The sequence below is a fragment of the Lethenteron reissneri genome, chromosome 31, assembly GCF_015708825.2.
Source record: "Lethenteron reissneri isolate LAM-NWPU_2019-01 chromosome 31, ASM1570882v1, whole genome shotgun sequence".
Classification (NCBI taxonomy): Eukaryota; Metazoa; Chordata; class Hyperoartia; order Petromyzontiformes; family Petromyzontidae; genus Lethenteron; species Lethenteron reissneri.
The window spans coordinates 5,758,492-5,778,061 of NC_083809.1; the positions used below are offsets into that span (position 1 = coordinate 5,758,492).

A 19,570-nucleotide genomic window follows, 5' to 3' on the forward strand; every position below is an offset into this window, starting at 1 on the left:
TCATCAGCGAGCATAATGCCCGACAACAATGGGCAGCATTGCAACCGGATCGGCACAAACGACGGAAGACGCAGTAGACACCTTATGCACGAGTGAAGATTAATAATATATTTTTTTTACTTTTTTTTAAAACACACTTTAATGAAATATACCGTACTAGTAATGGAAGAACTCCACGACTGCAGGAAGTGGCCCCGAAGCTTGCCATAACGTAAGGGGCCGTGGCCAATTACAGCCAACGTCAGTTGACGGTGGACAATTAGACCCAAGCAGAAACATAACATATTAAAAATAATGTTTAAAAATATTTTTTTCATTTTTAACTATATAATATAGTATTGTCATGAGTATGACATAAGTATACCAAGTTTGCAGTCGATACCACATTGGGAAGTGAGTTAAAATTGAGTTACAATATTTGAGGATACGACAACAACAGACAGAGTTATTAAAAAGCATGTTTAAAAAGGGGCTCCCCTCGCGCTCTATCTGCCATGTGGTACTGTGGCTACAAAAACCGAGCCGTGAGGCCCCGTTCCAACTTCACACTGCCCCGGACATAAACTAACGTGGCCCGCAGGAGAGCAGTGCGGTGATTTAATCGCCAAAAACCGCACTGATCCGGCGTGGTGAAGTATGGTCAAACGCACCTCCCCCACCACCACCAACCCCATGACCCACGTGAGATGGGGAAAGCCTTAGTTCTGCAGTGGACTGACGAATGGGCTGGACTACGATGCGCATCATGATACGAGTGGACTAGGTGCTTATTATCTCTCGTGAGCATTCTGCCAATTGGTATGCCAATTAAATCTAGATGGGGAGCTCATTTTTTGTTAAACTGCTTGTAGTGTTTTAGTTTGTTTTCCACTCCCCCCCCCCGCACCTCCCGATTTTATCACGGTTGGCTACGCACGTGCGGTGCGAAAGAAGTTGAACAGACATGCACACACATCTTAGCTCGACACGTTTATTGAACTAACATCAACCACAAATACATATATACACAAATGGCCACCACCTAGCGGGCAATGTCACCAAGCGGTCGAGCTACAGCCCTTCTCGGGCGACCTATTCTTTTTTGATTTGCCGTTTGCATTTTTCCTCCGGTCTGCAAAACACTTCCTGAAGAAGGCTGGCAGCCCGCGGGAGCGAAACGTCGGGCGTCCGCCAAGCGACGCGCGGCACGAACCCGAAAACACATGGTGGCGGGGGGGGGTGTGGGGGGGCGGCATCCAGCACGAACTTCGGAAAAATAAAAACCTCGCCGCCGAGTCGTCACCCCGATTGCACGCGACCCGCTGTGACCTCTGCCTTGGGCGCGCCGTGCGGGCGTTCTTACAGGCGTGGACCGTGACCCCCCCCCTCCCCTCCCAGCGTGACCGTACAGAGACGCAGGTGTCGCGCGGTAAAACAACGCGGCGCATTCATACCTGCTGCTGAGATCGCGATATCGCGCTCGCTCGAGCCGACGGCGACAGCAGGTGTGACGTGGTGTGACGTGGTCCAGCGGTTATCGCCGTCCTGTCTCCCTACACCACGGGTGGGGAACCTTTTGTCTGCCAAGGGCCATGTGGATTTTTATAACATCATTCGCGGGCCATACAAAATTATCAACTTAAAAAATTGCCAAACATTTAATTACCTCGCCCTTAATGTGATGGGCTGGAACCGCTTCTCTTTGGTGAAGCGTGTGATGATGTTAGCTGGTATTGATGATGTTGCTACTCGTAACTGCTTTTCCAGGCTTGCTCCGAGATTTATTGAATTTCGAGTCCCGCCTGCGGTTGCCTTGGTAGGGCCACACCAAATGATTTCGCCGGCCTTACACGGCCCGCGGGCCGGACGTTCCCCACCTCTGCCCTACGCAGACACTGGGGCCACCCGCGTGTGAACACTGCGACACGTCTAAATCGTGTCGATTGAATTTTAAAATATTAGTTTTTTTAGAACATGTTTTAGTGTTTAGTTTGTTGAACTTCCCCCGATACTTATGATAGGCACGGACTGGCTACGAAACTGGTTCAACATACATACACGAATATGGGTCTCTGTGGTTCTCTGTGTGGGTCTCTGTGGGGGTCTCTGTGGGTCTTGGTGGGTCTCTGTGGGGGTCTCTGTGGGGGTCTCTGTGGGGGTCTCTGTGGGGGTCTCTGTGGGGGTCTCTGTGGGGTCTCTGTGGGGGTCTCTGTGGGGGTCTCTGTGGGGTCTCTGTGGGGGTCTCTGTGGGGGTCTCTGTGGGGGTCTCTGTGGGGGTCTCTGTGGGGGTCTCTGTGGGGGTCTGTGGGTCTCTGTGGGTCTCTTCCTTCCGATATTAGGAAGCCAACTGGAGGCTGCGCACTTTTAAATCACCCGGATTCAAAACTCGTTTCTTCACAACTGCTTTTTGCGTTTGATCCATTGTCCCTCCTCCACACGTACGTACGGTGCGAAAGAAGTTCACACACGTACAACACGCAAATAAAACGCCGTGTTTTTTGCAACAGTCAATGTTTTACACGGTTGCTTCTGCTGCTGCGTAGCTTTGCCCCTACGCGTTTTCGGCGCGAAACCGCCTGTTGTTTCGGCACAATGTCCGACGTTTTGCTCCAGGGACCGAGAGCTTCTTCGGGAACTGAATTCAAGCAGAAAACTCGCAGTCAGAGAGCTTTAGGCTGTCACCATTTAGTGCCGCTGGATTCGACCGCAATTTGCAATCTTCCGTAAATTTACGATGAAAGCGAAGCAGCGGACCAACGGCAGCGATAACTCCCCTTTAAGTCGTATCATCATAATCGTCAGCCATGATCAATCCACTGCTGGATAAGAGACTCCTCAAGCCGTCGCCTAAATGTCACACTCCTGCGACGCGACCGTTCACGCCAGCACACGGACCGATCGCACCACTCCATCTCTCCACGGCCGACGATCCTCTCGGCCTTTCCCGTCGTTAACCTCGAGGCTGAGGAGCTCCTTGAGGAACGGCACCGGTTCAGCGCCTGAAGGAGCCCCTCAGCACGCGGAGTGAAACGTCGGACAATCTCGCCTCACAACCCCGTACGCACACACGCACACGGAGACAGCGTAGACGGCCACTCTGCGTTGGAAATATTTTCGTTAAAACTTTTTTTTATTTCGCCGGCGGCCCGGGCTATTAAAGTATTTATTTATTTTCTTCCCACAAAGCCGCCACGACGCACACATTTACCTGCGCCTAATCATAGCCGGGCTCCGGTAAAAAAAAAAACAAAGGCGTTTTTTTTCTGCAAGCCCTCACTTGCTTGCGGAGAATGACTCCCTTTCGCTATTCTCGCTCGTTTGGAACGCGACCGCATCCAGACCCGCCCCGGGCGTACTGTATAATGGATTTGGAGCGGCAGGAAAAGGGCACTCGCACGCATCCGCTGGTTAATTCTCCAAAAAAAAATGTAGTCGCCGAACAAATTAAAAATGTTAAACTATATCGAAATAATGGTTGGCGGGGAGGGGGGGGGATCGATCTTTTGTTCTCCCCCCACGCCCCGACCCCTCTTCGGTTTTCTGATAATTTGTTAATTTCTCGCCGACGGATGAAAGCGCACATGACGAGACCCCCAACAAAGCTCGCAGCCGAATCGTTTGGCGAGCAACCCGAGGTGGGAGTCTCGTGCGCCACAAAACACCGACACATTGCTGAAGCGTAAAAAAACAAAAAAGAATAACGTGAAGATGTTTAAGAGTTTTTAATGCCTAGTCCGCTTTCGCGAAGCCGCCGTCCGTTCGTCCTTGTTGCGACGCAACTTTGCGGCGGGCGTTTCACTCAAAAATCCGGAGTTAATTGGGACTTGGCGAGTTTTAAAACGCGCCTGGACGTGCGCTCGTTTAGCCAGGGATAATAATTTTTTCACTGAAGCCACAAAAAACTATTTAAATGGCGCACGTGCACTCCGTTGTGCGTTAACGCCAATTACAACGCGGTGCCGCGGTAGCGAAATGTTAACCACTTCACCTGGTATGCAGGAGGTCGTGGGTTCGATCCATACCCTGACACCTGCTGTATATTTGGAATTTGCGTGTCTCTCTCTCTCCCCGTGGTCGCATGGATTTTTTTCCGAGTCCTCTGGTTTTTCCCTCCACATTTAGAAACACGCGTTTAGAATATTTGGCTGCTATGAATATCCACACGATAAGCCACTAAGTTGGGCTATCATTTGTGGCCAGGTACCCTTCTGAAAAAGAGCTATACAGCTCAGTGGGCCTTACCTTGGGAGAGAGAGAGAACATGCAAACTCCAAATATACAGCAGGCGTCAGGGACGGGACCGAACCCACGACCACCTGCATACCAGGCGCGGGAGTTAACATCTCGCCACCGCGGCGCCCCAGCTACACCCAACGAGAGAACAACTCCCACACAATTGGAATCCGTGAGGTCAGCTCACTTCTACAAAGCCCCCACAGCGGCCATCAAATGGCTTAATAAGCTCGATACGCACGTACACTGTTGCGAAACTTCACCTCGCTAGTACGCAAGAGGACGAAAAAGGGTCCTAAAAGTAGTGCTTAGCTCCAGACTCGTTGTCACGGGGACTGCGTGTAGGTCGCTGCTTTGCCTAAAAATGTAAATTAAGCTAAAGGTAACAGCCATATGAAGATAACAGCCTTGGAGGTAACAGCCATGCAATGCTTTCTTCACGCCACTGCTGGCCAAAGGGCCTCCACTGGAGAGAGAGAGAGGGGGCCTCGAGAGAGCCTCTCTCTAAGTGGATACTTTAGGCCTACTCCTCCACCCTAGTTTACCCCCCAAATTCTCTCGAATAAAAAAAAGCAACGCACGCCGTGCGATTTTTTTCGTCTTCGTTATTAGTTTTCAAATGACGACAGCTCCCAATAAACGCCTCCGAATGTTAAATGAGCGGTTGAATCAACTGCCGCCGGTACGCCACGAAAGACAACACCCCCTTGTTAATGAGTAGCAGCAATCATCAGCAGTCGCAGCAGCAGCACAGCAGCAGCACCGGACAAGTTCAGTCAAGCCAAAGAGAGCTTCGTTCCTCAAATAACCAAAGTGGTGGCTCTCAGTCTCCCGTTGGCGGCCTTGAGCCGGTGTGAAGATTCCACATTCCCATGTGCAGGGGACAGTTTATCCAGATGGCAACCGCTTGTGAACGCCGCTTACAATGTGTTACCGATTTTAGTGACCGAGCGGAGATGATAGGCCGAGTAAATCCGCCACCCCAACCAGGGTTGGGACGAGCAACCTTACAGCTCTTTAACCAACCACCCCGCCCGGTTAAGCATCATAATATTTTGCCGTGATCTAGCCACTGCTGGATGAAGGCCTCCCTAAAACTCTCGCCATCCATGCAGAGTAAATGTATTCTATTTATTTCCAGCTGCTCAGCTCCATTTCATCTGCCTCCTGCGACGCAACAATCCATCTGGAACACAATCACGAGGCTGATTTCATCAGCTCCATCTCCATGCTCTCTCCGCACGTTCCAGTCCTTGGGCTGCCACTCCGCGGTTAGTCTCGACCACCGGCCATCGTCCCTTCTAGCCGTGACGTCTCCTGCCCAAGGCCCACTCGCCTCAAATTTTGGTGGCCAGATGTTAACCGACTCACTTCGTATGCAGAAGGTCGTGGGTTCGATCCCGACCCTGACGCCTGCTGTGTATTTGGAGTTTGCGTGTCTCTCCCCTCCGTGATCGCGTGGATTTTTGGCCGGGTCCTCCGGTTTTTCCTCCCACATTTAGAAATATGCATTGAGAGTATTTGTTGGCTAAAAATGCCAATATGATGAGCCACTTTGTTGAGCCATCATTTGTGGCCAGGTCACTTCTAAAAAAATATTAATAGCTCAGTGGGACTTACATGGTAACATAAAAATGAAAATAGTAGTTTTTTTACTGGTGCCTATAACCTGCATACATTATCTAATCCATGTATTCCTGTTGCTTTCTCCCAATGAAATTCAAAGCACGCATTTACAAAAAACATATATTCATGTAAATATATTCACGCAAGTTAGTTTTCAATATTAAAATTGATTAATCGTTTTTTGTACTCACAAAAATAATTGTTGCATTTGCTAACAGACCCCATCATGAGTTAATAAAAAAAACACATTAGTAAGTATTAAATATCACGGTTGTGAAAAGAAATGACCACTGAAAATCCACGGTAGTGCTGCTGTATGATTCATCTAGGCGTATAAAGCAGCGTCTGTTTGTCCATACTGTGAAAATGTATGTAACTGTGTACGAGCATGTGTGTGTGTATGTGTGTATGCGGGGAGCGGTAGTGCAGCGGTTAGCACACTGCGCTATGAACCCGGCGACCCGAGTTCGATTCCCGCTCACTGGCCAACAGCGGTGATGAATATCTGAACCGGTCCTTGGTCTCCGCTAGGTCGACTCAGCCTCAATCAAATGGGTACCTAATTTGATGTGTAAAACATTGCCACTAGGTAGACAAAGGCGGCCAGGAGTGGTGTTGGCTACCCACCCCCCTCGAGTGCTGTGCTGGCCTTCATAGGCGCTTGCTAACACCACTTACCCCAACAGTCTTTTCAGGCTATACGGGGAAAATGTGTACGTGTATGAGCATATGTGTAAAAGTATATGCGTGTTTTGCGCATTTAAGCATATGCTATATGTATGAACTGTATATGATTCCACGTGCGTGTAGGTGTATTAATATGCGAGTTATACAACGTGCGAGTGCGCATAACCAAGCCTGTAGGGAATACATTGATCAGACTGAAAGGACTGAAACTGTTACATTTCAACAGAAATTCTAGAACTTCATGGACACTCATCTTCTTGGTTCTTTCGGTAAAGTCACGTAGAAGGGAAGTAATAAAATAATAAAAATAAAACAATTCTCACGACGTTTCGGCCACAACGCAAGCAGCCATCCTCAGGTGAAAACCAGGTCTGTCGAGGCGACAGCGTCTGAACATTCAGACGCTGGCCGAAACGTCGTGAGAATTATTTTATTATATTCTATTTTTATTATTTTATTACTTCCCTTCTACGTGACTTTACCGACAGAACCAAGAAGATGAATCCCTGCAGTCACGAAAGCTTTAAATCGAACTTCATGGACACTCTTGCATGAATTCCAGTCAGTCGCATCATCCCTTCTCGGGCCAATAAAAATTAACCCTGTAAAATAACCTGTAAAAGTTTTTCACTATAAATCCTTCATATGCATGGAATCGCTTTTATTTTATTATTCATTTCTGTTTTTCTTGAGTAAGAGTTTCATTTTTATCACGTTGGTATTTTAAATTTAATATGAATTTTTTTTTTTCCCTAAAAAGTGGAAAATTTTGAAAAAAAAATTTTCACGAAAATAAATTGTCACGCACAACGAGTCTGTGTGCAAAATGTCAGCTCGATTGGATCACGGGAAGTGGGTTAAAAAACGACCGAAAGATTTGCACGGTCGTAAGCAGCGCAAGCAAGCAAGCAAGTGAACTTAATATAAAGGATTTAAAAATATGGTACCACTCTGTGAGACATCAACTGCGGTTTTACAATGGATCGACCTGACATGAACGTGGAATTTCAATCACTGGATAGGAGCTGCTTGCAAAGATAAGCAACCAGCTGTCTCACGTGTTTCTGCATGGGTCACGCTGCATTTTCTTAAAATATCAAACTTTTTTTGTTGTAAAAGAAATACATGTGCCTGGATACTTATGCATTCCCGCTCACAGCCAACACCAGTGAAGATTATCTGAATCGGTCCTCCCCTAGGTCGACTCAGCCTCAAATGAGTACCTGGTGTGGCGTGTAAAACATCACCACTGGGGAGACAAAGGCGGCCGGGCGTGGTGTTGGCCACCCACCGCCTCGTGAGCGGTGCCGGCCTTCATAGGTGCTCGCTAACAGCACTTGCCCCAACAGTCTGTTACAGGCTACACGAGGGGTAGGTTGTCCACGTAGTCATCATATGTATTGAACTCATTTCGCAACTTACGTAGCCAACCGTGATATTCGCAAGTGCGGGACATATTGCTCCCAATTAAGTGAGAGAGAGAGCCTTCACAGAGTCTCTCGAGATTGTTATTTAATGTGGCGCTGCACTCTGATGTTTTAGGAGAAAATTTTATGAAAAAGTCTATTTAATTAAGTAGAACGTGTTGTCTATATTTATTTAAAGTTGCGCAATTTGACGTGACGTCACATTTCTCACCCCCCCCCCCCTCGTCACAAATCGTCACAAATCGTCACAAATGTCTGACCCCCCCCCACCCCAGGTGCGTGACGTCATTTATGGACGGCCCCTTACACAGCCTCCAAAGTTACACAATTGTCAACTGCGAGCGCGTCGTACGACTGAATTGATTAACTGCCCTCCCCCCTTTCTCATTGCACTGCCGTATGAAGGCCGCACACACACACACACCTCTACACCTTGTCACATGGCTTATTTGACCATACTTCACCACCCCGGTTAAGTGCGGGATTGGTAAATCGATTCGGATATCGATGGCCACTCGTGTTCAGCCATGGCCAGGAATTGAACTCGGGTGGGCAGCTTTGTAACGTATTGCACCAACGACTGCATCACACGCGGTCCCTGTTAGAAATGACAGCAGGTATTTCCTATGTATCTGATTTTTTTTAGATTGTGATGCACTTTCCAAACACTTAATGTACTGTATCTGCCGCTAGCATCCTAAAAAAATATCAACACATTCTTATTTAGAAAAATGCTGTCGAGATTATTTTGATGATTTGGCTGCTATAAATGCCGACGTCATAAGCCACTTTGTTGAGCTATTATTTGTGGCCGAGTTGCTCCCGAAAAATTAGTTAATTAGCTCAGGGGGCTTTACCTGGTGAGATAAAGAAAATCATTTGTTTAGTTGTGTTTGTGTATTATTTTCAAGAGATTGGTTTAACCTTCCTATACTCTGCACTGCTGTCGTGTGTTGTACTGTTTGTTGCTGTAATGTTCTGAGACACCCCGACTGGACATCTGTGGGTAAAAAAAGAGCTTCATAGCTCATCGGATTCCTCCACTATAAATTAATGTTCTGATTCTGAAAAAGTAAATGTATAATATCGAACATAATATTGCGGACTAGCAGCAACTTCTTCAAAACACATTATCACAACTATCTGATCAAGTGACACAGGAGTTCATAGTCCATGATTTGTCAAGTTTAAGGTTTAAAATACGAATTTTGGGTCATATCAGCTCATCATTACATTTCGGGGTCGATAAAACGAGTACCACTTTGTGGGAAAAGCTCAACAGTCTTGTATGGATGTGGAATTAACAACACTGCCTCAGTGCTGTAAACACAAGAGAAAACACAAGAGCAGCAGCCCACGCTTGCTAGACTAAAAACAACTTTGACATTGAGTCTGAGTTTGTTCTTGGGATTACAAAGGTGGCATGGTGGAGCGGTGGCGCAGCGGTTAGCGCATCGTTCTACGAACCCGACGACCCGAGCACGACTCACATCGGCGGCCGGGTTGGTATCTGAACCGGAACTGCGCATCCGAGCCCTTCGCCAACCCGCACCGACCAGCGTGGTGAAGTATGGTCAAACAACCCCCGTGACCGACAACTACGTGGTGAGGTCATCATCCAGAAGTTGATTTAAGAGGGGAGGGGAGGGCATCTGCGCCCTCTGCAGTTTGCAGAGATGTTGAGACCCCGATACATTTATTGTGCAGCGTCTTCTCATTTCGACAAACCACGCCAAAGTGATTTAAAGCTTTCGTGACTGCAGGGATTCATATTATTGGTTCTTTCGGTAAAGTCACGTAGAATGGAAATAATAAAATAATACTAATATAACGTAATAATATAAAATTGTCACAACGTTTCGGCCACAACGCAAGCAGCCGTCCTCAGGTGAAGAAACAGAGCTGTCTTTCCGACAGCTGGCCGAAACGTCGTGAGAATTGTATTATTTTATGTTTTCTTTTTATTATTTTATTATTTCCCTTCTACGTGACTTTACCGAAAGAACCAAGAATACACACCAAAGTCGTTTCCCCACTCGCCTGGGAGCGGTGTACCACCCTACGACCTCAAGCCCTGCTGCAGTGGTGAAAATTCCACATCCCTATGGCAAGGGCAGTGGGCGCAGTAGCACGGATGGCATGGGTCCTGGTTCAATGAATTAAATTCCTTGTACCAGGGCGCCGTGGTGGCGAGATGTTAACTACCTCGCCTGGTATACAGGAAGTCGTGGGTTCGATCCGGACCCCGACACCTGCTGTATATTTGGAGTTGGCATGTCTCTCTCCCTGTGGTCCTCCTTTGTTTTCCCCTTCACATTTAGAAACATGCGTTTAGAGTATTTGGCTGCTATACATTTCCACACGATAAGCCACTTCTAGTTGGGCTATTATTTGTGGTGGCCAGGTCGCTTCTGCAAAACGAGCTATATAGCTCAGTAGGGGGGCCTTACCTAGTCAAATAAAACACGTTTTTAGTTTGGAAATTGCCCCCCTCCCTCACCCCCCAACGTCTTCATAGCCTCGTGCCCTGTGCACCGCCTTCACACTTGATATAGCTACACCGGTGGGGCAGGACCGAGCGAGTACTCCGTCCACACGATACGGCTGATTTCCAAAAGGCTGGTACTTGTTTTATCCCCCCCCCATCCCCCGCAGTTCGGTGACAGGCTGAGTCAACCCGACCCGGACTGCGAGTTGGTCTCAGCAATGTGATGAGAATGTTTGGATTGGAACCCATGAATTCTCACCATTCTCACGAGATAATTTTCTTATTACCTAATAAAGTTTGACATCGTATTCTGTTTACATAAGAATGTTGACTATGCAAATGAGCAACGCTGTACTGTATCTGCGTGTTTGGATGCAAGCGGCATTACGCCGCAGGGCGCTAAGAACCCGGAAACCTGAGTTCGATGCCAGGCCACGGCTAACATCAGTGGCTAGGAGTGACGTCTTAATCAGAAGGATAACCCCCCCGCCTCCACGCCCAACTTTACCAAACCAACAGTGACCGGAGTGGTGAAGTATGGTCGAATAAACCACCAGGCGCCAACAACGGGCACGGTTCGGGCAGGCGCTCATCCAGCAGTGGATTGACCAGGCTTCAGTGCAACACTGCAACACTTTATCACACGATCAGAGCGACGCAAAGAGTGGTAGCAACGAGACGGAACTTCGCAGCCGTGGGGGGTACCCCCTGGCATCTTTTAAAATCAACAAAGAAAGCAGCTATTAGTGTAAGCGTATTAAAGTGTTTCGTGGCCGACCCACAGCTATCAGTTTTAGCCAAAATAATGTGACACCCCCCGACCCCACGGTTTAAAATAAATATTAAAACAGAATGAGAGAATACAAGATGTATAATGACGCACACACACACAGAACTCAACTTTGTATGGAAGACTATATCTTTTTTAAGTATTATAAATGGTTTGAAGTCTTAAGTTAATTTGACGAAACATTTCGAGATGCATTGCATATCCTGGTTTAATGTAAAGCCCTAGACCCGAAACTGTATCAATCACGACGGTTGTTTGACCATACTTCACCACGCCCGTCAGAGCGGGGTTGGTGAAGGACTGATCCAGATGTCACTCACCCACTGATTTAAATTTCGATTTAAGCTTTCGTGACTACAGGGATTCATCTTCTTGGTTCTTTCGGTAAAGTCACGTAGAAGGGAAATAATAAAAGAATAAAAATAAAACTTTATAAAATAATTCTCACGACGTTTCGGCCACAACGCAAGCAGCCGTCCTCAGGTGAAGAACAGGTCTGTCGGAAAAACCTGAGTTCGATACATGGCATTTATCAAGAACAGATCTGTCGGAAAAACCTTTTTCCCACAGATCTGTTCTTCACCTGAAGACGGCTGCTTGCGTTGTGGCCGAAACTTCGTGAGAATAATTTTATTATGTTTCATTTTTTAATTTTTTTATTATTTCCATTCTACGTGACTTTACCGAAAGACCCAAGAAGATCACCCACTGATGTTAGTCGTGGCCAGGTATCGAACTGAGGCCGCCACATTATTCACAGCGCAAGTGCGCTCACCGTAATGCCACCACCGTAATACCACCACCGCTCCCATTCCCAAATACGAGTGCTGCGTGATACATGTCACGGTTTAGGATAGTCTCGTTTTGTTATTTCTATACGTGCATTTATAAGTCCCCAGGGAGAAGTGTCTTCTTGTATGTTAAATCGCAATAACGTATCACACTGGCATGACTCGCTCAACCATCTGGAACTTGTGGAAAGGGGAGTCAAAACGTTGCGAAAATATGCGATTAAAAGGTGTCTCCACGCTGTGGAAGTGAGACACTGCGTTCATCTCCACGAGCCAGGAAGGTGGAAATTCCACATTCCTTATGGCAGGCGCAAGTTGTTCCTTCTATCCGACTGCTTGTACTGTACGCGATTAAAAAAAAGTCATAACCCGAATGACAGGTTTAGTTTTCTTCCAACAGCTTATCCTTACGTAAATGGCCTTATTTGCTTAAATAATGTACGTGTCGGAGGTGGAATTATACAATCTGAACACGGTATTTTCTGCGTGCCTACAGACGGTCCCACTCGACAAACTTTCTAAACTACACCTTGTGTGTGTGTGTCTGCGCGCACACACACACACGCGCGATATAGACACGGTTGATTTTCCTGCAGGACAAGTTTCCCGACTTTTTAAAGTGTCGCAGTTTATAAAAAGGTCATGATGGCATTTATCATGTATGCATTCGTCACGTGCGGAGGAAAGCCCTTATTCGTCCAGCAGTGGATAGACACTGGCTGACGACGAAGATTAACGTGTGGAATTTTACACGACAGGTCCAGACACAATCGCCTACAACTTTTGATTTCGTTACAAAATTCGACATTAGTTATGGATTGTCAAAATTTTGCATCAAGTGCGCGCGTGTGTGTAAACCAACAGCCGGCTTTAAACGCGTGCAAACTGTTACTACGCTTAAAAGATAACAGCACCGGTGAGTCTGTATGGCTGATAAACAATCTTCAATCGGTGGCGGGTGAGAGAGAGAATCTCTTATCGGTCTTTGAGAAGTTACCACAACAAGCGGTGATCTCTAGTCAACGAACACCCGCTATAATCAGCGTTCCAACAATGCAGTTGTAATATTTAAAGGTTTTCAAAAATACACGTGCATCTCACTTGTTGGTGCAAAGTTGCTGTTAAGCGAGATGACAACCACACAAACCACGCAACAACCATCATCGCATCAAAAAGACATTAAAAAAACCGCACGGGTCGAACTCACCTTAGTTTGGTGGAGAATCAAAGTCACGTCTTCTTCTCGCGATGGGGGGAGGGGGGGGTGTGTTTGTTTTGGTTGTTGTTGTATATACGATCTTCTCGTAGTTAAAACAACACACGCAGCAAACAACAACAATTTGATCCCAAAACTTTGTAGCCAACATGAAACCACCGATGCAGTCCGCCACAGTTTGATGTCCTCCTACTTGGAATATGCCTTCGTTTTTTGAAACACCATATACTTTCACGACCACCCCCCTCCCTAACCCCACTGTGTGTGTAAGCTATTGCCGCTGCTGCTAGTGGTGATGGTGGTGATGGCAAGACTGAGAGAGCAGCAGACAGAGAGACCTTCCGCCTACAAACTCTGTGTGCCGGTCCGCAGGGATTGGCGGGGGAGGTGGTGGAATTAAAAAAAAAGTTAAGCAGTGAAAAACATCACTTAAACAATCCCTCCCTCTTACATCCTTCCTTACTGGCTGTGGAACAAGAGGCTGATGTAATCCCATAAGGCTTTGCTTCAACTGCAGATTAGCCCTCTCCCCCCCCTCTCTCTCCACTCCCTCTCCCCTGCTCCCCCCACTACTCTCTCTCTCTTTCGTTTTGCCTCTCTCTCTCTCGCGTTCGTTCGCTCTCTGCACCCGTGCGCAGCACCACCACACCACACACGTGTGTGTGTGGTGTGGTGGTGCTCTTTCTGGCTCAGTTGCTGCTGCTGCGTGTGTGAGTGCGTGTGTGTCGGAGTGTGGCTGTCAGAGGTGTGGACTCGAGTCATGTGACTTGGACTCGAGTCAGACTCGAGTCATGAATTTGATGACTTCAGACTCGACTTGGACTTGCATAACAATGACTTTGTCCCACCTCTGGTGGCTGTGTGTGTGAGTGCGTGTGTCGGAGTGTGGCTGTGTGTGTGAGTGTGTGTGTCATAGTGTAGCTGTGTGTGTGAGTGTCATAGTGTGGCTGTGTGTGTAAGTGTGTGTATCATAGTGTGGCTGTGTGTGTGTCAGTGTGGTTGTGTGTGTGAGTGTGTGTGTCATAGTGTGGTATAGTGTGTGTGTCAGTGTGGTTGTGTGTGTGTGTCATAGTGTAGCTGTGTGTGTGCGTGTGTGTGTCATAGTGTAGCTGTGTGTGTGTGTCATAGTGTGGCTGTGTGTGTGTCAGTGTGGTTGTGTGTGTGAGTGTGTGTGTCATAGTGTGCCATAGTGTGTGTGTCAGTGTGGTTGTGTGTGTGTCATAGTGTGGCTGTGTGTGTGTGTCAGTGTGGTTGTGTGTGAGTGTGGCTGTGTGTGTCAGTGTGGTTGTGTGTGAGTGTGGCTGTGTGTGTGTGTGTCAGTGTGGTTGTGTGTATGAGTGTGTGTGTCATTGTGTGGCTGTGTGTGTGTCAGTGTGGTTGTGTGTGTGTGGCTGTGTGTCAGTGTGGTGTGTGTGAGTGTGGCTGTGTGTGTGTGTCAGTGTGGTTGTGTGTCAGTGATTGTGTGTGTGAGTATGTCTCATAGTGTGGTTGTGTGTGTGAGTGTATGTGTCATAGTGTGGCTGTGTATGTGTGTCAGTGTGGTTGTGTGTGAGTGTGGCTGTGTGTGTCAGTGTGGTTGTGTGTGAGTGTGGCTGTGTGTGTGTGTCAGTGTGGTTGTGTGTATGAGTGTGTGTGTGTCATTGTGTGGCTGTGTGTGTGTCAGTGTGGTTGTGTGTGTGTGGCTGTGTGTGTCAGTGTGGTTGTGTGTGAGTGTGGCTGTGTGTGTGTGTCAGTGTGGTTGTGTGTATGAGTGTGTGTGTCATTGTGTGGCTGTGTGGGGGTGTCAGTGTGGTTGTGTGTGTGAGTATATGTGTCATAGTGTGGTTGTGTGTGTGAGTGTATGTGTCATAGTGTGGCTGTGTGTGTGTGTCAGTGTGGTTGTGTGTGAGTGTGGCTGTGTGTGTCAGTGTGGTTGTGTGTGAGTGTGGCTGTGTGTGTCAGTGTGGTTGTGTGTGAGTGTGGCTGTGTGTGTGTGTCAGTGTGGTTGTGTGTATGAGTGTGTGTGTCATTGTGTGGTTGTGTGTGTGTCAGTGTGGTTGTGTGTGAGTGTGGCTGTGTGTGTGTCAGTGTGGCTGTGTGGGGGTGCGGTAGTGTAGCGGTCAAATCCCTGCTCTACAAACCCGGCCAACACCAGTGACGATTATCTGAACCGGTCCTGGGCCTCCGCTCGGTCGACTCCGCCTCAAATGAGTACCCAGTGCGATGTGTAAACATAGCCACTGGGGAGACAAAGGCGGTCGGGCGTGATGCTGACCACCCACCCCCTCGTGTGCCGTGACGGCCATCATAGGTGCTCGCCAACAGCACTTGCCTCAACAGTCTGTAAAGGCTACACAGGGGATATTTGTTTTTGTGTGTGTGTGAAGAGTACGTGTGTGTGTCACTTAAATGTGTTTATAATTATTGTTATTGACAGTACAGTTTAACATCGTGTGTACGCGAGTGATGGGTGTGGGTCGGTGTGTATTAGTTTTGTTGGGAAGTTTTATTGGGTATATAAAATAGTGTATGAGTTTCTTAAGTGTGCAGTCAATGTATATGGTGTGTGTGTGTATAGCAAGGGTACGTGGGTGGGTGTCATTGTATCGGTGTACCCGCTCGATGTGGATATATTATGTATGCGTGTGTGTATACAGTGATCCCTCGCCACTTCGCGGTTCAAGTTTCGCGGCCTCAGTGCATCGCGGATTTTTCGAACTGATTTAAAGGCCTCATTATACCTGTGCAGTAACACCATCATCATCATTCATCATCACATTCATCGAACTGCACAGGTCTGTCATCGTCGTCATTGTCATCGTCATCGTCGTCATCGTCATTACCGGAGTCAGTCTCAAGATACTACTGTCATTGGAGAGTGTAGAACACCATAATACGTATCGTATGAGAGAGAGAGAGGAATGTATAATATTAAGGTTTTATAATTAAATAAATTTAAGTAAAATATATATTAAGTATAAATATACATATTTTAAACATTCTGGTACCCACACACACATATACAGAAATTCCTAGGGGGCCAATCCTACTTCGCGGATCTTCACCTATCGCGAGGGGTTCCGGTCCCCATTAACCGCGATAAACGAGGGATCACTGTATAACGTTGTGCGTGTGTCAGTGTGTTGGTAAGTGTTCACTGGGTGTACATAATGTGTGTGTGTAAAGAGAGAGTGTGTGGGTGCGTGTGCGAAATTAATAACAGACACGTGAACCCCCAAAATATGTACGGCAGAGAAATACTTTATTCTGACCATCGGCTACTTGCATACCCAGTTTCAAAATCATTGCCACCTGCCCACTGTGAATTTACGAACCGGCGAAGTTGGTTGGGGTGTGTGTGAGTGTGTGGGCATTGTGTGCGGTGGTGGAGTGGAGTGGTTATCACACAACGCTGCGAACCTGGCCACCCAAGTTCGATTCCGGCTCACGGCCAACACTGGTGGACGAATGTCTGAACCGATCCTTGGCGGCCTTCCCCCCTAGGTCGACTCGGCCTCAAATGAGTACCCGGTGTGATGTGTAAAACATCGCCACTGGGGAGACAAAGGCGGTCGGGCGTGATGCTGGCCACCCACCCCCTCGTGTGCCGTGCCGGCCTTCATAGGTGCTCGCTAACAGCACTTGCCCCTATAGTCTGTTAAGGCTATACGGGGAAACGTCTTTGTATATATTGTACTGTATGTGTACCTATATTCCACGTACAGTATATTACATACACGTGTCCGTCACATACCCAAGCCGGCAAAGCAAAATACAAAGGTCCCCTGTGTAGCCTTCGCAGTTCGGTTGGGGCAAGTGCTAATAGCGATAACCTATTTTGGTGCACACAACCCACGCAAACACGTGTGGGAGCTCGGATGAGTCGGCAGACGTGTGTGTGAATGAGTGTGCCGGGAAAGGTCCTGGCAAGGATTATTGCCAGCCAAGCCTACGGAAAGGCTTGCGGAGCCCTAATGTGGTTTCAGGCTGGGTCAGTCCAGCAGACGCCATCATCTGTTTTCGTCCACTACAGCAGAGGTGTCGGGAATTTCAACAGGACCTATAACGTCTCTGCTTTATTGACCTGGTCAGGTGGCTAGGATCACATCAATAAGTTGGGATCTGGGTTTTTGGGGGTCCCTGACCCTCTGCTCACAATCATTCAGGGCTTTCATGATGATGGGCAGACCCGAAAACATCTGCGTGGCCATAAATCAGAGTCATTCTCTGTTCACCTTGGGGTGCGACAGGGATGTCCTTTGGCTCCTACATCATTCAACATATTTGTCGACCATTTAGGACGGGAACCTTTCCATGTCTGTACCCGAGGAATTCCCATCTGGTACAGATATAATGGCACACGAGATTGATGTCCGGGTGCGGTCAAGGGTTGGCTCCCTTTTGGTCAACCGTGTTGTGTGTGCTGGTGATCGGGTAATTGCTGTCCACTCTGAGAAGGGATTGGAGATTCTGCTGCTGAACTTGACGTATGCCACGAGGAGATGGTCCTTTACCATCAGTCCCACCAAAACAAAGCACATGCCTAGATATGTTCTGTTATCAAACACTCCACCCCTTCAACTCTCCCTGAGTGATGGGGCTAGTTGTGGAGAAGGTGGGAGCGTTCTCATCACTGGGCAGCGTGTTTATGACCAGCTCTGGCTTCTTAGAATCGGTTGAGCGGCAAATATATTTACATCTGCTGCACGACGCTGTGTGGAAGCCAGAGGTGGGACAAAGTCATTGTTATGCAAGTCCAAGTCGAGTCTGAAGTCATCAAATTCATGACTCGAGTCTGACTCGAGTCCAAGTCACATGACTCGAGTCCACACCTCAGAGGTGGGACAAAGTCATTGTTATGCAAGTCCAAGTCGAGTCTGAAGTCATCAAATTCATGACTCGAGTCTGACTCGAGTCCAAGTCACATGACTCGAGTCCACACCTCAGAGGTGGGACAAAGTCATTGTTATGCAAGTCCAAGTCGAGTCTGAAGTCATCAAATTCATGACTCGAGTCTGACTCGAGTCCAAGTCACATGACTCGAGTCCACACCTCAGAGGTGGGACAAAGTCATTGTTATGCAAGTCCAAGTCGAGTCTGAAGTCATCAAATTCATGACTCGAGTCTGACTCGAGTCCAAGTCACATGACTCGAGTCCACACCTCTGGTGGAAGCTACGTGGCATGTTGCTCCGCACGAAGCTTCAGGTCTTCTCGACCACAATCATGCCCTCCCTTCGCTATGCTTGTAAAACGTGAACCTATCCAAGGGGACATCTGCGCCAGTTTGAAACATTCATGCTGACCTGCCTACGATCCATCCTAGATTTAACCAAGCTGGATTGTGTGAGGGGCCGACACATCCTTAAAATATCCGGACACAGTGTCGTCAGTGAGCTCCTCCGGCAAAGCGAGGCAACGTTGGCTGGGTCATGTAGCCCGTGTGCCCAGCTACCGCATGCCCAAGTAGATTCTGTTTGGCCGGATAGATGGGGCTAAACGGGCGCGGCACTGGCTAGAGAAGAGATGGAGTGACGTGGTACAGACTTTTGAACAACTTTTATTGCCGCCAGCAGCAACAGCACTGGATGCGATTCCGATACGAAAAACACAAAGTCACCAGCAAACAAATTAACAAACACTATACATCCACGCGCTGTGGCGCTACAGAAGGACGTGGAGCTGAGTAGACTTGCCGATAACCGGCACCAGCGGTGTCAAGATCGGCCTCTGTGGAGGAGGTTCCTGACGGACGCTGCTGGGAAGGTGGAGGCAGTCGCCCTCCAACATCGGACCGGCAAAGGAGCGACGCTCACAACAACGATAAAACGCAGCAAGCGAACACAGTGTGGAAACACGGCTGGTGCAAATGCCAGTCACAAAAGTCAAACCATACCACATGGGGACTGTCCCGTGACCTCCTGTCAGCGAGCCTGAAAGTGCACCTAGCCTGGCACAAGTGCTGCGGTGCCATCACCGCCACTTGCTGGCCAATGACGGCCGTTGTTGTGAGGGAGTCAGTGTCGTGGTCCGGGTGACCCGAGTTCGATTCCCGCTCTTGACCAATAACAGTGACGCATATATTGATCCATCCGTTCGGTAAGAGCCCGGCTCCGTGCGCGGTTCGCATCAGCAGCCGGGAAGACAAAAGCGGCCGGACGTGGTGCTGGACACCCCCCCCCCCCCCCCGTGGGTGCGCCGCGTCGGCCCTCAATCAATAGGTCCTCGCTAGCAGCACTTGCCCCCCACCCTCCAAACATTCTGTTGAAGGCTATACGGGGGACCTTTGTCTTGTTTGAATGAGTCAGTGCGCGTAGCAGACACGGGCGGGAGGGCGGGTGGGGGCTGTGCAGTC

The 19,570-nt window shown here is 48.2% G+C and overlaps 1 protein-coding gene across 2 annotated transcripts in view; it reads right to left on the bottom strand.

Moving 5' to 3' along the window:
- The window catches only part of LOC133349706 (cyclic AMP-responsive element-binding protein 5-like), a 133,330-nt gene extending 119,606 nt beyond the window's left edge, over window positions 1-13,724 (bottom strand). For both annotated transcript variants that reach the window (XM_061563384.1, XM_061563383.1), the window contains exon 1: window positions 13,229-13,724. The gene's annotated coding sequence lies outside the window, so the exon portion shown is untranslated. The remainder of the gene's footprint in view (window positions 1-13,228) is intronic.
- Window positions 13,725-19,570: the final 5,846 nt, after the last annotated feature.